Below are 17,513 nucleotides of genomic sequence, written 5' to 3' on the forward strand. Positions count from 1 at the left end.
GACCCGAAACACCCATGATCCGAGGATGCATTACTGATGATGTGTCCCAGTGCACACCCGGTCCATTGAACCAAGTGGTGTCGGACCACGATAATGAAAGGCATGGGCCAGATTCACCTGGCTTCACCACAGGGGCCTATGCGCCACAGCACCTCATACCTCACCACTCCAAACTCTGCAGCCTTACCTATCCCAGTCACACATATACATCCACCACCCCAACACTCAAACCTAATCCTAAAGTCCAAGGGGGCACACACCCCCACAAACCCTCGGCACATCCCAGAGATCATGCCACACCCCACAAACCCTAGGCACACCCCGACTAACCCTGGCCACTCCCCCACAAACCCGATTACCTTTGTCAGGAGGGGCAAGATCCAAGAAAGGCAAGTGTTGGACCTGGTTAATGAAGGCGTGGGCCAGATCAAAGTGGCAGGGTCGCGTGAAATTGAATCTCAAGTGAGGAGATCAAAAAGCACAAGAGGGCTGATTTGCCCACTGCCCGCATACTCTCAACCTAACCTAACAGTGACACGCTCTTCATTCTCCCGGTCGACAAAATGCCAAGAACAAAGCCCAGATGCCCAAACGGCAAGAGAGAACCAGAAAGTTAAACCCAAGCTGGGTCCTCAGAAAACCAGTCACCACTAAACTCAGGTGCAGAGACACCGAATGCCCAGTAAACACTGTCAATTTAACCCATGCAATCCCAGGCATACAGATGCCAGGTAATGATGTTTAAAAACGTCATTACCCTCATAGTTACATGCCTCTCATTATCCTGTTCCATGGGAAAACACAAGCCGAGCTTGATCAACTCCGGCTGGGTCAACTCGGGGAGGGTGTTTAATGATGAAAGACCCGAAACACCCATGATCCGAGGATGCATTACTGATGATGTGTCCCAGTGCACACCCGGTCCATTGAACCAAGTGGTGTCGGACCACGATAATGAAAGGCATGGGCCAGATTCACCTGGCTTCACCACAGGGGCCTATGCGCCACAGCACCTCATACCTCACCACTCCAAACTCTGCAGCCTTACCTATCCCAGTCACACATATACATCCACCACCCCAACACTCAAACCTAATCCTAAAGTCCAAGGGGGCACACACCCCCACAAACCCTCGGCACATCCCAGAGATCATGCCACACCCCCACAAACCCTAGGCACACCCCGACTAACCCTGGCCACACCCCACAAACCCGATTACCTTTGTCAGGAGGGGCAAGATCCAAGAAAGGCAAGGTGTTGGACCTGGTTAATGAAGGCGTGGGCCAGATCAAAGTGGCAGGGTCGCGTGAAATTGAATCTCAAGTGAGGAGATCAAAAAGCACAAGAGGGCTGATTTGCCCACTGCCCGCATACTCTCAACCTAACCTAACAGTGACACGCTCTTCATTCTCCCGGTCGACAAAATGCCAAGAATAAAGCCCAGGTGCCCAAACGGCGAGAGAGAACCAGAAAGTTAAACCCAAGCTGGGTCCACAGAAAACCAGTCACCACTCAACTCAGGTGCAGAGACACCGAATGCCCAGTAAACACTGTCAATTTAACCCATGCAATCCTAGGCATACAGATGCCAGGTAATGATGTTTAAAAACAACATTACCATCATAGTTACATGCCTCTCATTATCGTGGTCCATGGGAAAACACAAGCCGAGCTTGATCAACTCCGGCTGGGTCAACTCGGGGAGGGTGTTTAATGATGAAAGACCCGAAACACCCGATGATCCGAGGATGCATTACTGATGATGTGTCCCAGTGCACACCCGGTCCATTGAACCAAGTGGTGTCGGACCACGATAATGAAAGGCATGGGCCAGATTCACCTGGCTTCACCACACGAGCCAAATGCACCATAGCACCTCATACCTCACCACTCCAAACTCTGCAGCCTTACCTCTCCCAGTCACACATATGCATCCACCAGCCCAACACTCAAACCTAATCCTAAAGTCCAAGGGGGCACACACCCCCACAAACCCTCGGCACATCCCAGAGATCATGCCACACCCCCACAAACCCTAGGCACACCCCGACTAACCCTGGCCACACCCCACAAACCCGATTACCTTTGTCAGGAGGGGCAAGATCCAAGAAAGGCAAGTGTTGGACCTGGTTAATGAAGGCGTGGGCCAGATCAAAGTGGCAGGGTCGCGTGAAATTGAATCTCAAGTGAGGAGATCAAAAAGCACAAGAGGGCTGATTTGCCCACTGCCCGCATACTCTCAACCTAACCCTAACCCTAACCCTAACCCTAACCCTAACCCAACCAAGTGGTGTCGGACCATGATAATGAAAGGCATGGGCCAGATTCACCTAGCTTCACCACACAAGCCTAAGCCCAATAGCACCTCATACCTCACCACTCAAAACTCTGCAGCCTTACCTATCCCAGTCACACATATACATCCACCAGCCCAACACTCAAACCTAATCCTAAAGTCCAAGGGGGCACACACCCCCACAAACCCTCGGCACATCCCAGAGATCATGCCACACCCCCACAAACCCTAGGCACACCCCGACTAACCCTGGCCACTCCCCCACAAACCCGATTACCTTTGTCAGGAGGGGCAAGATCCAAGAAAGGCAAGTGTTGGACCTGGTTAATGAAGGCGTGGGCCAGATCAAAGTGGCAGGGTCGCGTGAAATTGAATCTCAAGTGAGGAGATCAAAAAGCACAAGAGGGCTGATTTGCCCACTGCCCGCATACTCTCAACCTAACCTAACAGTGACACGCTCTTCATTCTCCCGGTCGACAAAATGCCAAGAACAAAGCCCAGATGCCCAAACGGCAAGAGAGAACCAGAAAGTTAAACCCAAGCTGGGTCCACCGAAAACAAGCCACCACTAAACTCAGGTGCAGAGACACCGAATGCCCAGTAAACACTGTCAATTTAACCCATGCATCCCCAGGCATACAGATGCCAGGTAATGATGTTTAAAAACGTCATTACCCTCATAGTTACATGCCTCTCATTATCCTGGTCCATGGGAAAACACAAGCCGAGCTTGATCAACTCCGGCTGGGTCATCTCGGGGAGGGTGTTTAATGATGAAAGACCCGAAACACCCCATGATCCGAGGATGCATTACTGATGATGTGTCCCAGTGCACACCCGGTCCATTGAACCAAGTGGTGTCGGACCACGATAATGAAAGGCATGGGCCAGATTCACCTAGCTTCACCACACAAGCCTAAGCCCAATAGCACCTCATACCTCACCACTCAAAACTCTGCAGCCTTACCTATCCCAGTCACACATATACATCCACCAGCCCAACACTCAAACCTAATCCTAAAGTCCAAGGGGGCACACACCCCCACAAACCCTCGGCACATCCCAGAGATCATGCCACACCCCCACAAACCCTAGGCACACCCCGACTAACCCTGGCCACTCCCCCACAAACCCGATTACCTTTGTCAGGAGGGGCAAGATCCAAGAAAGGCAAGTGTTGGACCTGGTTAATGAAGGCGTGGGCCAGATCAAAGTGGCAGGGTCGCGTGAAATTGAATCTCAAGTGAGGAGATCAAAAAGCACAAGAGGGCTGATTTGCCCACTGCCCGCATACTCTCAACCTAACCTAACAGTGACACGCTCTTCATTCTCCCGGTCGACAAAATGCCAAGAACAAAGCCCAGATGCCCAAACGGCAAGAGAGAACCAGAAAGTTAAACCCAAGCTGGGTCCACCGAAAACAAGCCACCACTAAACTCAGGTGCAGAGACACCGAATGCCCAGTAAACACTGTCAATTTAACCCATGCATCCCCAGGCATACAGATGCCAGGTAATGATGTTTAAAAACGTCATTACCCTCATAGTTACATGCCTCTCATTATCCTGGTCCATGGGAAAACACAAGCCGAGCTTGATCAACTCCGGCTGGGTCATCTCGGGGAGGGTGTTTAATGATGAAAGACCCGAAACACCCCATGATCCGAGGATGCATTACTGATGATGTGTCCCAGTGCACACCCGGTCCATTGAACCAAGTGGTGTCGGACCATGATAATGAAAGGCATGGGCCAGATTCACCTAGCTTCACCACACAAGCCTAAGCCCAATAGCACCTCATACCTCACCACTCAAAACTCTGCAGCCTTACCTATCCCAGTCACACATATACATCCACCAGCCCAACACTCAAACCTAATCCTAAAGTCCAAGGGGGCACACACCCCCACAAACCCTCGGCACATCCCAGAGATCATGCCACACCCCCACAAACCCTAGGCACACCCCGACTAACCCTGGCCACTCCCCCACAAACCCGATTACCTTTGTCAGGAGGGGCAAGATCCAAGAAAGGCAAGTGTTGGACCTGGTTAATGAAGGCGTGGGCCAGATCAAAGTGGCAGGGTCGCGTGAAATTGAATCTCAAGTGAGGAGATCAAAAAGCACAAGAGGGCTGATTTGCCCACTGCCCGCATACTCTCAACCTAACCCTAACCCTAACCCTAACCCTAACCCTAACCCTAACCCTAATGCGAATGCCCAGTAAACACTGTCAATTTAACCCATGCAATCCCAGGCATACAGATGCCAGGTAATGATGTTTAAAAACAACATTACCATCATAGTTACATGTCTCTCATTATCCTGGTCCATGGGAAAACACAAGCCGAGCTTGATCAACTCCGGCTGGGTCATCTCGGGGAGGGTGTTTAATGATGAAAGACCCGAAACACCCCATGATCCGAGGATGCATTACTGATGATGTGTCCCAGTGCACACCCGGTCCATTGAACCAAGTGGTGTCGGACCACGATAATGAAAGGCATGGGCCAGATTCACCTGGCTTCACCACAGGGGCCTATGCGCCACAGCACCTCATACCTCACCACTCCAAACTCTGCAGCCTTACCTATCCCAGTCACATATACATCCACCAGCCCAACACTCAAACCTAATCCTAAAGTCCAAGGGGGCACACACCCCCACAAACCCTCGGCACATCCCAGAGATCATGCCACACCCCCACAAACTCTAGGCACACCCCGACTAACCCTGGCCACTCCCCCACAAACCCGATTACCTTTGTCAGGAGGGGCAAGATCCAAGAAAGGCAAGTGTTGGACCTGGTTAATGAAGGCGTGGGCCAGATCAAAGTGGCAGGGTCGCGTGAAATTGAATCTCAAGTGAGGAGATCAAAAAGCACAAGAGGGCTGATTTGCCCACTGCCCGCATACTCTCAACCTAACCTAACAGTGACACGCTCTTCATTCTCCCGGTCGACAAAATGCCAAGAATAAAGCCCAGATGCCCAAACGGCGAGAGAGAACCAGAAAGTTAAACCCAAGCTGGGTCCACAGAAAACCAGTCACCACTAAACTCAGGTGCAGAGACACCGAATGCCCAGTAAACACTGTCAATTTAACCCATGCAATCCCAGGCATACAGATGCCAGGTAATGATGTTTAAAAACAACATTACCACCATAGTTACATGTCTCTCATTATCCTGGTCCATGGGAAAACACAAGCCGAGCTTGATCAACTCCGGCTGGGTCATCTCGGGGAGGGTGTTTAATGATGAAAGACCCGAAACACCCCATGATCCGAGGATGCATTACTGATGATGTGTCCCAGTGCACACCCGGTCCATTGAACCAAGTGGTGTCGGACCACGATAATGAAAGGCATGGGCCAGATTCACCTGGCTTCACCACAGGGGCCTATGCGCCACAGCACCTCATACCTCACCACTCCAAACTCTGCAGCCTTACCTATCCCAGTCACACATATACATCCACCACCCCAACACTCAAACCTAATCCTAAAGTCCAAGGGGGCACACACCCCCACAAACCCTCGGCACATCCCAGAGATCATGCCACACCCCCACAAACCCTAGGCACACCCCGACTAACCCTGGCCACTCCCCCACAAACACGATTACCTTTGTCAGGAGGGGCAAGATCCAAGAAAGGCAAGTGTTGGACCTGGTTAATGAAGGCGTGGGCCAGATCAAAGTGGCAGGGTCGCGTGAAATTGAATCTCAAGTGAGGAGATCAAAAAGCACAAGAGGGCTGATTTGCCCACTGCCCGCATACTCTCAACCTAACCTAACAGTGACACGCTCTTCATTCTCCCGGTCGACAAAATGCCAAGAACAAAGCCCAGATGCCCAAACGGCAAGAGAGAACCAGAAAGTTAAACCCAAGCTGGGTCCTCAGAAAACCAGTCACCACTAAACTCAGGTGCAGAGACACCGAATGCCCAGTAAACACTGTCAATTTAACCCATGCAATCCCAGGCATACAGATGCCAGGTAATGATGTTTAAAAACGTCATTACCCTCATAGTTACATGCCTCTCATTATCCTGTTCCATGGGAAAACACAAGCCGAGCTTGATCAACTCCGGCTGGGTCAACTCGGGGAGGGTGTTTAATGATGAAAGACCCGAAACACCCCATGATCCGAGGATGCATTACTGATGATGTGTCCCAGTGCACACCCGGTCCATTGAACCAAGTGGTGTCGGACCACGATAATGAAAGGCATGGGCCAGATTCACCTGGCTTCACCACAGGGGCCTATGCGCCACAGCACCTCATACCTCACCACTCCAAACTCTGCAGCCTTACCTATCCCAGTCACACATATACATCCACCACCCCAACACTCAAACCTAATCCTAAAGTCCAAGGGGGCACACACCCCCACAAACCCTCGGCACATCCCAGAGATCATGCCACACCCCCACAAACCCTAGGCACACCCCGACTAACCCTGGCCACTCCCCCACAAACCCGATTACCTTTGTCAGGAGGGGCAAGATCCAAGAAAGGCAAGTGTTGGACCTGGTTAATGAAGGCGTGGGCCAGATCAAAGTGGCAGGGTCGCGTGAAATTGAATCTCAAGTCAGGAGATCAAAAAGCACAAGAGGGCTGATTTGCCCACTGCCCGCATACTCTCAACCTAACCTAACAGTGACACGCTCTTCATTCTCCCGGTCGACAAAATGCCAAGAACAAAGCCCAGATGCCCAAACGGCAAGAGAGAACCAGAAAGTTAAACCCAAGCTGGGTCCTCAGAAAACCAGTCACCACTAAACTCAGGTGCAGAGACACCGAATGCCCAGTAAACACTGTCAATTTAACCCATGCAATCCCAGGCATACAGATGCCAGGTAATGATGTTTAAAAACGTCATTACCCTCATAGTTACATGCCTCTCATTATCCTGTTCCATGGGAAAACACAAGCCGAGCTTGATCAACTCCGGCTGGGTCAACTCGGGGAGGGTGTTTAATGATGAAAGACCCGAAACACCCCATGATCCGAGGATGCATTACTGATGATGTGTCCCAGTGCACACCCGGTCCATTGAACCAAGTGGTGTCGGACCACGATAATGAAAGGCATGGGCCAGATTCACCTGGCTTCACCACAGGGGCCTATGCGCCACAGCACCTCATACCTCACCACTCCAAACTCTGCAGCCTTACCTATCCCAGTCACACATATACATCCACCACCCCAACACTCAAACCTAATCCTAAAGTCCAAGGGGGCACACACCCCCACAAACCCTCGGCACATCCCAGAGATCATGCCACACCCCCACAAACCCTAGGCACACCCCGACTAACCCTGGCCACTCCCCCACAAACCCGATTACCTTTGTCAGGAGGGGCAAGATCCAAGAAAGGCAAGTGTTGGACCTGGTTAATGAAGGCGTGGGCCAGATCAAAGTGGCAGGGTCGCGTGAAATTGAATCTCAAGTGAGGAGATCAAAAAGCACAAGAGGGCTGATTTGCCCACTGCCCGCATACTCTCAACCTAACCTAACAGTGACACGCTCTTCATTCTCCCGGTCGACAAAATGCCAAGAACAAAGCCCAGATGCCCAAACGGCAAGAGAGAACCAGAAAGTTAAACCCAAGCTGGGTCCTCAGAAAACCAGTCACCACTAAACTCAGGTGCAGAGACACCGAATGCCCAGTAAACACTGTCAATTTAACCCATGCAATCCCAGGCATACAGATGCCAGGTAATGATGTTTAAAAACGTCATTACCCTCATAGTTACATGCCTCTCATTATCCTGTTCCATGGGAAAACACAAGCCGAGCTTGATCAACTCCGGCTGGGTCAACTCGGGGAGGGTGTTTAATGATGAAAGACCCGAAACACCCCATGATCCGAGGATGCATTACTGATGATGTGTCCCAGTGCACACCCGGTCCATTGAACCAAGTGGTGTCGGACCACGATAATGAAAGGCATGGGCCAGATTCACCTGGCTTCACCACAGGGGCCTATGCGCCACAGCACCTCATACCTCACCACTCCAAACTCTGCAGCCTTACCTATCCCAGTCACACATATACATCCACCACCCCAACACTCAAACCTAATCCTAAAGTCCAAGGGGGCACACACCCCCACAAACCCTCGGCACATCCCAGAGATCATGCCACACCCCCACAAACCCTAGGCACACCCCGACTAACCCTGGCCACTCCCCCACAAACCCGATTACCTTTGTCAGGAGGGGCAAGATCCAAGAAAGGCAAGTGTTGGACCTGGTTAATGAAGGCGTGGGCCAGATCAAAGTGGCAGGGTCGCGTGAAATTGAATCTCAAGTGAGGAGATCAAAAAGCACAAGAGGGCTGATTTGCCCACTGCCCGCATACTCTCAACCTAACCTAACAGTGACACGCTCTTCATTCTCCCGGTCGACAAAATGCCAAGAACAAAGCCCAGATGCCCAAACGGCAAGAGAGAACCAGAAAGTTAAACCCAAGCTGGGTCCACAGAAAACCAGTCACCACTAAACTCAGGTGCAGAGACACCGAATGCCCAGTAAACACTGTCAATTTAACCCATGCAATCCCAGGCATACAGATGCCAGGTAATGATGTTTAAAAACGTCATTACCCTCATAGTTACATGCCTCTCATTATCCTGTTCCATGGGAAAACACAAGCCGAGCTTGATCAACTCCGGCTGGGTCAACTCGGGGAGGGTGTTTAATGATGAAAGACCCGAAACACCCCATGATCCGAGGATGCATTACTGATGATGTGTCCCAGTGCACACCCGGTCCATTGAACCAAGTGGTGTCGGACCACGATAATGAAAGGCATGGGCCAGATTCACCTGGCTTCACCACAGGGGCCTATGCGCCACAGCACCTCATACCTCACCACTCCAAACTCTGCAGCCTTACCTATCCCAGTCACACATATACATCCACCACCCCAACACTCAAACCTAATCCTAAAGTCCAAGGGGGCACACACCCCCACAAACCCTCGGCACATCCCAGAGATCATGCCACACCCCCACAAACCCTAGGCACACCCCGACTAACCCTGGCCACTCCCCCACAAACCCGATTACCTTTGTCAGGAGGGGCAAGATCCAAGAAAGGCAAGTGTTGGACCTGGTTAATGAAGGCGTGGGCCAGATCAAAGTGGCAGGGTCGCGTGAAATTGAATCTCAAGTGAGGAGATCAAAAAGCACAAGAGGGCTGATTTGCCCACTGCCCGCATACTCTCAACCTAACCTAACAGTGACACGCTCTTCATTCTCCCGGTCGACAAAATGCCAAGAACAAAGCCCAGATGCCCAAACGGCAAGAGAGAACCAGAAAGTTAAACCCAAGCTGGGTCCTCAGAAAACCAGTCACCACTAAACTCAGGTGCAGAGACACCGAATGCCCAGTAAACACTGTCAATTTAACCCATGCAATCCCAGGCATACAGATGCCAGGTAATGATGTTTAAAAACGTCATTACCCTCATAGTTACATGCCTCTCATTATCCTGTTCCATGGGAAAACACAAGCCGAGCTTGATCAACTCCGGCTGGGTCAACTCGGGGAGGGTGTTTAATGATGAAAGACCCGAAACACCCCATGATCCGAGGATGCATTACTGATGATGTGTCCCAGTGCACACCCGGTCCATTGAACCAAGTGGTGTCGGACCACGATAATGAAAGGCATGGGCCAGATTCACCTGGCTTCACCACAGGGGCCTATGCGCCACAGCACCTCATACCTCACCACTCCAAACTCTGCAGCCTTACCTATCCCAGTCACACATATACATCCACCACCCCAACACTCAAACCTAATCCTAAAGTCCAAGGGGGCACACACCCCCACAAACCCTCGGCACATCCCAGAGATCATGCCACACCCCCACAAACCCTAGGCACACCCCGACTAACCCTGGCCACTCCCCCACAAACCCGATTACCTTTGTCAGGAGGGGCAAGATCCAAGAAAGGCAAGTGTTGGACCTGGTTAATGAAGGCGTGGGCCAGATCAAAGTGGCAGGGTCGCGTGAAATTGAATCTCAAGTGAGGAGATCAAAAAGCACAAGAGGGCTGATTTGCCCACTGCCCGCATACTCTCAACCTAACCTAACAGTGACACGCTCTTCATTCTCCCGGTCGACAAAATGCCAAGAACAAAGCCCAGATGCCCAAACGGCAAGAGAGAACCAGAAAGTTAAACCCAAGCTGGGTCCACAGAAAACCAGTCACCACTAAACTCAGGTGCAGAGACACCGAATGCCCAGTAAACACTGTCAATTTAACCCATGCAATCCCAGGCATACAGATGCCAGGTAATGATGTTTAAAAACGTCATTACCCTCATAGTTACATGCCTCTCATTATCCTGTTCCATGGGAAAACACAAGCCGAGCTTGATCAACTCCGGCTGGGTCAACTCGGGGAGGGTGTTTAATGATGAAAGACCCGAAACACCCCATGATCCGAGGATGCATTACTGATGATGTGTCCCAGTGCACACCCGGTCCATTGAACCAAGTGGTGTCGGACCACGATAATGAAAGGCATGGGCCAGATTCACCTGGCTTCACCACAGGGGCCTATGCGCCACAGCACCTCATACCTCACCACTCCAAACTCTGCAGCCTTACCTATCCCAGTCACACATATACATCCACCACCCCAACACTCAAACCTAATCCTAAAGTCCAAGGGGGCACACACCCCCACAAACCCTCGGCACATCCCAGAGATCATGCCACACCCCCACAAACCCTAGGCACACCCCGACTAACCCTGGCCACTCCCCCACAAACCCGATTACCTTTGTCAGGAGGGGCAAGATCCAAGAAAGGCAAGTGTTGGACCTGGTTAATGAAGGCGTGGGCCAGATCAAAGTGGCAGGGTCGCGTGAAATTGAATCTCAAGTCAGGAGATCAAAAAGCACAAGAGGGCTGATTTGCCCACTGCCCGCATACTCTCAACCTAACCTAACAGTGACACGCTCTTCATTCTCCCGGTCGACAAAATGCCAAGAACAAAGCCCAGATGCCCAAACGGCAAGAGAGAACCAGAAAGTTAAACCCAAGCTGGGTCCTCAGAAAACCAGTCACCACTAAACTCAGGTGCAGAGACACCGAATGCCCAGTAAACACTGTCAATTTAACCCATGCAATCCCAGGCATACAGATGCCAGGTAATGATGTTTAAAAACGTCATTACCCTCATAGTTACATGCCTCTCATTATCCTGTTCCATGGGAAAACACAAGCCGAGCTTGATCAACTCCGGCTGGGTCAACTCGGGGAGGGTGTTTAATGATGAAAGACCCGAAACACCCCATGATCCGAGGATGCATTACTGATGATGTGTCCCAGTGCACACCCGGTCCATTGAACCAAGTGGTGTCGGACCACGATAATGAAAGGCATGGGCCAGATTCACCTGGCTTCACCACAGGGGCCTATGCGCCACAGCACCTCATACCTCACCACTCCAAACTCTGCAGCCTTACCTATCCCAGTCACACATATACATCCACCACCCCAACACTCAAACCTAATCCTAAAGTCCAAGGGGGCACACACCCCCACAAACCCTCGGCACATCCCAGAGATCATGCCACACCCCCACAAACCCTAGGCACACCCCGACTAACCCTGGCCACTCCCCCACAAACCCGATTACCTTTGTCAGGAGGGGCAAGATCCAAGAAAGGCAAGTGTTGGACCTGGTTAATGAAGGCGTGGGCCAGATCAAAGTGGCAGGGTCGCGTGAAATTGAATCTCAAGTGAGGAGATCAAAAAGCACAAGAGGGCTGATTTGCCCACTGCCCGCATACTCTCAACCTAACCTAACAGTGACACGCTCTTCATTCTCCCGGTCGACAAAATGCCAAGAACAAAGCCCAGATGCCCAAACGGCAAGAGAGAACCAGAAAGTTAAACCCAAGCTGGGTCCTCAGAAAACCAGTCACCACTAAACTCAGGTGCAGAGACACCGAATGCCCAGTAAACACTGTCAATTTAACCCATGCAATCCCAGGCATACAGATGCCAGGTAATGATGTTTAAAAACGTCATTACCCTCATAGTTACATGCCTCTCATTATCCTGTTCCATGGGAAAACACAAGCCGAGCTTGATCAACTCCGGCTGGGTCAACTCGGGGAGGGTGTTTAATGATGAAAGACCCGAAACACCCCATGATCCGAGGATGCATTACTGATGATGTGTCCCAGTGCACACCCGGTCCATTGAACCAAGTGGTGTCGGACCACGATAATGAAAGGCATGGGCCAGATTCACCTGGCTTCACCACAGGGGCCTATGCGCCACAGCACCTCATACCTCACCACTCCAAACTCTGCAGCCTTACCTATCCCAGTCACACATATACATCCACCACCCCAACACTCAAACCTAATCCTAAAGTCCAAGGGGGCACACACCCCCACAAACCCTCGGCACATCCCAGAGATCATGCCACACCCCCACAAACCCTAGGCACACCCCGACTAACCCTGGCCACTCCCCCACAAACCCGATTACCTTTGTCAGGAGGGGCAAGATCCAAGAAAGGCAAGTGTTGGACCTGGTTAATGAAGGCGTGGGCCAGATCAAAGTGGCAGGGTCGCGTGAAATTGAATCTCAAGTGAGGAGATCAAAAAGCACAAGAGGGCTGATTTGCCCACTGCCCGCATACTCTCAACCTAACCTAACAGTGACACGCTCTTCATTCTCCCGGTCGACAAAATGCCAAGAACAAAGCCCAGATGCCCAAACGGCAAGAGAGAACCAGAAAGTTAAACCCAAGCTGGGTCCTCAGAAAACCAGTCACCACTAAACTCAGGTGCAGAGACACCGAATGCCCAGTAAACACTGTCAATTTAACCCATGCAATCCCAGGCATACAGATGCCAGGTAATGATGTTTAAAAACGTCATTACCCTCATAGTTACATGCCTCTCATTATCCTGTTCCATGGGAAAACACAAGCCGAGCTTGATCAACTCCGGCTGGGTCAACTCGGGGAGGGTGTTTAATGATGAAAGACCCGAAACACCCCATGATCCGAGGATGCATTACTGATGATGTGTCCCAGTGCACACCCGGTCCATTGAACCAAGTGGTGTCGGACCACGATAATGAAAGGCATGGGCCAGATTCACCTGGCTTCACCACAGGGGCCTATGCGCCACAGCACCTCATACCTCACCACTCCAAACTCTGCAGCCTTACCTATCCCAGTCACACATATACATCCACCACCCCAACACTCAAACCTAATCCTAAAGTCCAAGGGGGCACACACCCCCACAAACCCTCGGCACATCCCAGAGATCATGCCACACCCCCACAAACCCTAGGCACACCCCGACTAACCCTGGCCACTCCCCCACAAACCCGATTACCTTTGTCAGGAGGGGCAAGATCCAAGAAAGGCAAGTGTTGGACCTGGTTAATGAAGGCGTGGGCCAGATCAAAGTGGCAGGGTCGCGTGAAATTGAATCTCAAGTGAGGAGATCAAAAAGCACAAGAGGGCTGATTTGCCCACTGCCCGCATACTCTCAACCTAACCCTAATGCGAATGCCCAGTAAACACTGTCAATTTAACCCATGCAATCCCAGGCATACAGATGCCAGGTAATGATGTTTAAAAACAACATTACCATCATAGTTACATGTCTCTCATTATCCTGGTCCATGGGAAAACACAAGCCGAGCTTGATCAACTCCGGCTGGGTCATCTCGGGGAGGGTGTTTAATGATGAAAGACCCGAAACACCCCATGATCCGAGGATGCATTACTGATGATGTGTCCCAGTGCACACCCGGTCCATTGAACCAAGTGGTGTCGGACCACGATAATGAAAGGCATGGGCCAGATTCACCTGGCTTCACCACAGGGGCCTATGCGCCACAGCACCTCATACCTCACCACTCCAAACTCTGCAGCCTTACCTATCCCAGTCACATATACATCCACCAGCCCAACACTCAAACCTAATCCTAAAGTCCAAGGGGGCACACACCCCCACAAACCCTCGGCACATCCCAGAGATCATGCCACACCCCCACAAACTCTAGGCACACCCCGACTAACCCTGGCCACTCCCCCACAAACCCGATTACCTTTGTCAGGAGGGGCAAGATCCAAGAAAGGCAAGTGTTGGACCTGGTTAATGAAGGCGTGGGCCAGATCAAAGTGGCAGGGTCGCGTGAAATTGAATCTCAAGTGAGGAGATCAAAAAGCACAAGAGGGCTGATTTGCCCACTGCCCGCATACTCTCAACCTAACCTAACAGTGACACGCTCTTCATTCTCCCGGTCGACAAAATGCCAAGAATAAAGCCCAGATGCCCAAAACGGCGAGAGAGAACCAGAAAGTTAAACCCAAGCTGGGTCCACAGAAAACCAGTCACCACTAAACTCAGGTGCAGAGACACCGAATGCCCAGTAAACACTGTCAATTTAACCCATGCAATCCCAGGCATACAGATGCCAGGTAATGATGTTTAAAAACAACATTACCACCATAGTTACATGTCTCTCATTATCCTGGTCCATGGGAAAACACAAGCCGAGCTTGATCAACTCCGGCTGGGTCATCTCGGGGAGGGTGTTTAATGATGAAAGACCCGAAACACCCCATGATCCGAGGATGCATTACTGATGATGTGTCCCAGTGCACACCGCGTCCATTGAACCAAGTGGTGTCGGACCACGATAATGAAAGGCATGGGCCAGATTCACCTGGCTTCACCACAGGGGCCTATGCGCCACAGCACCTCATACCTCACCACTCCAAACTCTGCAGCCTTACCTATCCCAGTCACACATATACATCCACCACCCCCAACACTCAAACCTAATCCTAAAGTCCAAGGGGGCACACACCCCCACAAACCCTCGGCACATCCCAGAGATATGCCACACCCCCACAAACCCTAGGCACACCCCGACTAACCCTGCCACTCCCCCAAAAACACCCGATTACCTTTGTCAGGAGGGGCAAGATCCAAGAAAGGCAAGTGTTGGACCTGGTTAATGAAGGCGTGGGCCAGATCAAAGTGGCAGGGTCGCGTGAAATTGAATCTCAAGTGAGGAGATCAAAAGCACAAGAGGGCTGATTTGCCCACTGCCCGCATACTCTCAACCTAACCTAACAGTGACACGCTCTTCATTCTCCCGTCGACAAAATGCCAAGAACAAAGCCCAGATGCCCAAACGGCAAGAGAGAACCAGAAAGTTAAACCCAAGCTGGGTCCTCAGAAAACCAGTCACCACTAAACTCAGGTGCAGAGACACCGAATGCCCAGTAAACACTGTCAATTTAACCCATGCAATCCAGGCATACAGATGCCAGGTAATGATGTTTAAAAACGTCATTACCCTCATAGTTACATGCCTCTCATTATCCTGTTCCATGGGAAAACACACAAGCCGAGCTTGATCAACTCCGGCTGGGTCAACTCGGGGAGGGTGTTTAATGATGAAAGACCCGAAACACCCCATGATCCGAGGATGCATTACTGATGATGTGTCCCAGTGCACACCCGGTCCATTGAACCAAGTGGTGTCGGACCACGATAATGAAAGGCATGGGCCAGATTCACCTGGCTTCACCACAGGGGCCTATGCGCCACAGCACCTCATACCTCACCACTCCAAACTCTGCAGCCTTACCTATCCCAGTCACACATATACATCCACCACCCCAACACTCAAACCTAATCCTAAAGTCCAAGGGGGCACACACCCCCACAAACCCTCGGCACATCCCAGAGATCATGCCACACCCCCACAAACCCTAGGCACACCCCGACTAACCCTGGCCACACCCCACAAACCCGATTACCTTTGTCAGGAGGGGCAAGATCCAAGAAAGGCAAGTGTTGGACCTGGTTAATGAAGGCGTGGGCCAGATCAAAGTGGCAGGGTCGCGTGAAATTGAATCTCAAGTGAGGAGATCAAAAAGCACAAGAGGGCTGATTTGCCCACTGCCCGCATACTCTCAACCTAACCTAACAGTGACACGCTCTTCATTCTCCCGGTCGACAAAATGCCAAGAATAAAGCCCAGGTGCCCAAACGGCGAGAGAGAACCAGAAAGTTAAACCCAAGCTGGGTCCACAGAAAACCAGTCACCACTCAACTCAGGTGCAGAGACACCGAATGCCCACTAAACACTGTCAATTTAACCCATGCAATCCTAGGCATACAGATGCCAGGTAATGATGTTTAAAAACAACATTACCATCATAGTTACATGCCTCTCATTATCGTGGTCCATGGGAAAACACAAGCCGAGCTTGATCAACTCCGGCTGGGTCAACTCGGGGAGGGTGTTTAATGATGAAAGACCCGAAACACCCGATGATCCGAGGATGCATTACTGATGATGTGTCCCAGTGCACACCCGGTCCATTGAACCAAGTGGTGTCGGACCACGATAATGAAAGGCATGGGCCAGATTCACCTGGCTTCACCACACGAGCCAAATGCACCATAGCACCTCATACCTCACCACTCCAAACTCTGCAGCCTTACCTCTCCCAGTCACACATATGCATCCACCAGCCCAACACTCAAACCTAATCCTAAAGTCCAAGGGGGCACACACCCCCACAAACCCTCGGCACATCCCAGAGATCATGCCACACCCCCACAAACCCTAGGCACACCCCGACTAACCCTGGCCACACCCCACAAACCCGATTACCTTTGTCAGGAGGGGCAAGATCCAAGAAAGGCAAGTGTTGGACCTGGTTAATGAAGGCGTGGGCCAGATCAAAGTGGCAGGGTCGCGTGAAATTGAATCTCAAGTGAGGAGATCAAAAAGCACAAGAGGGCTGATTTGCCCACTGCCCGCATACTCTCAACCTAACCCTAACCCTAACCCTAACCCTAACCCTAACCCAACCAAGTGGTGTCGGACCATGATAATGAAAGGCATGGGCCAGATTCACCTAGCTTCACCACACAAGCCTAAGCCCAATAGCACCTCATACCTCACCACTCAAAACTCTGCAGCCTTACCTATCCCAGTCACACATATACATCCACCAGCCCAACACTCAAACCTAATCCTAAAGTCCAAGGGGGCACACACCCCCACAAACCCTCGGCACATCCCAGAGATCATGCCACACCCCCACAAACCCTAGGCACACCCCGACTAACCCTGGCCACTCCCCCACAAACCCGATTACCTTTGTCAGGAGGGGCAAGATCCAAG

Source organism: Mobula birostris, chromosome 6 (genome assembly GCF_030028105.1).
Source record: "Mobula birostris isolate sMobBir1 chromosome 6, sMobBir1.hap1, whole genome shotgun sequence".
Classification (NCBI taxonomy): Eukaryota; Metazoa; Chordata; class Chondrichthyes; order Myliobatiformes; family Myliobatidae; genus Mobula; species Mobula birostris.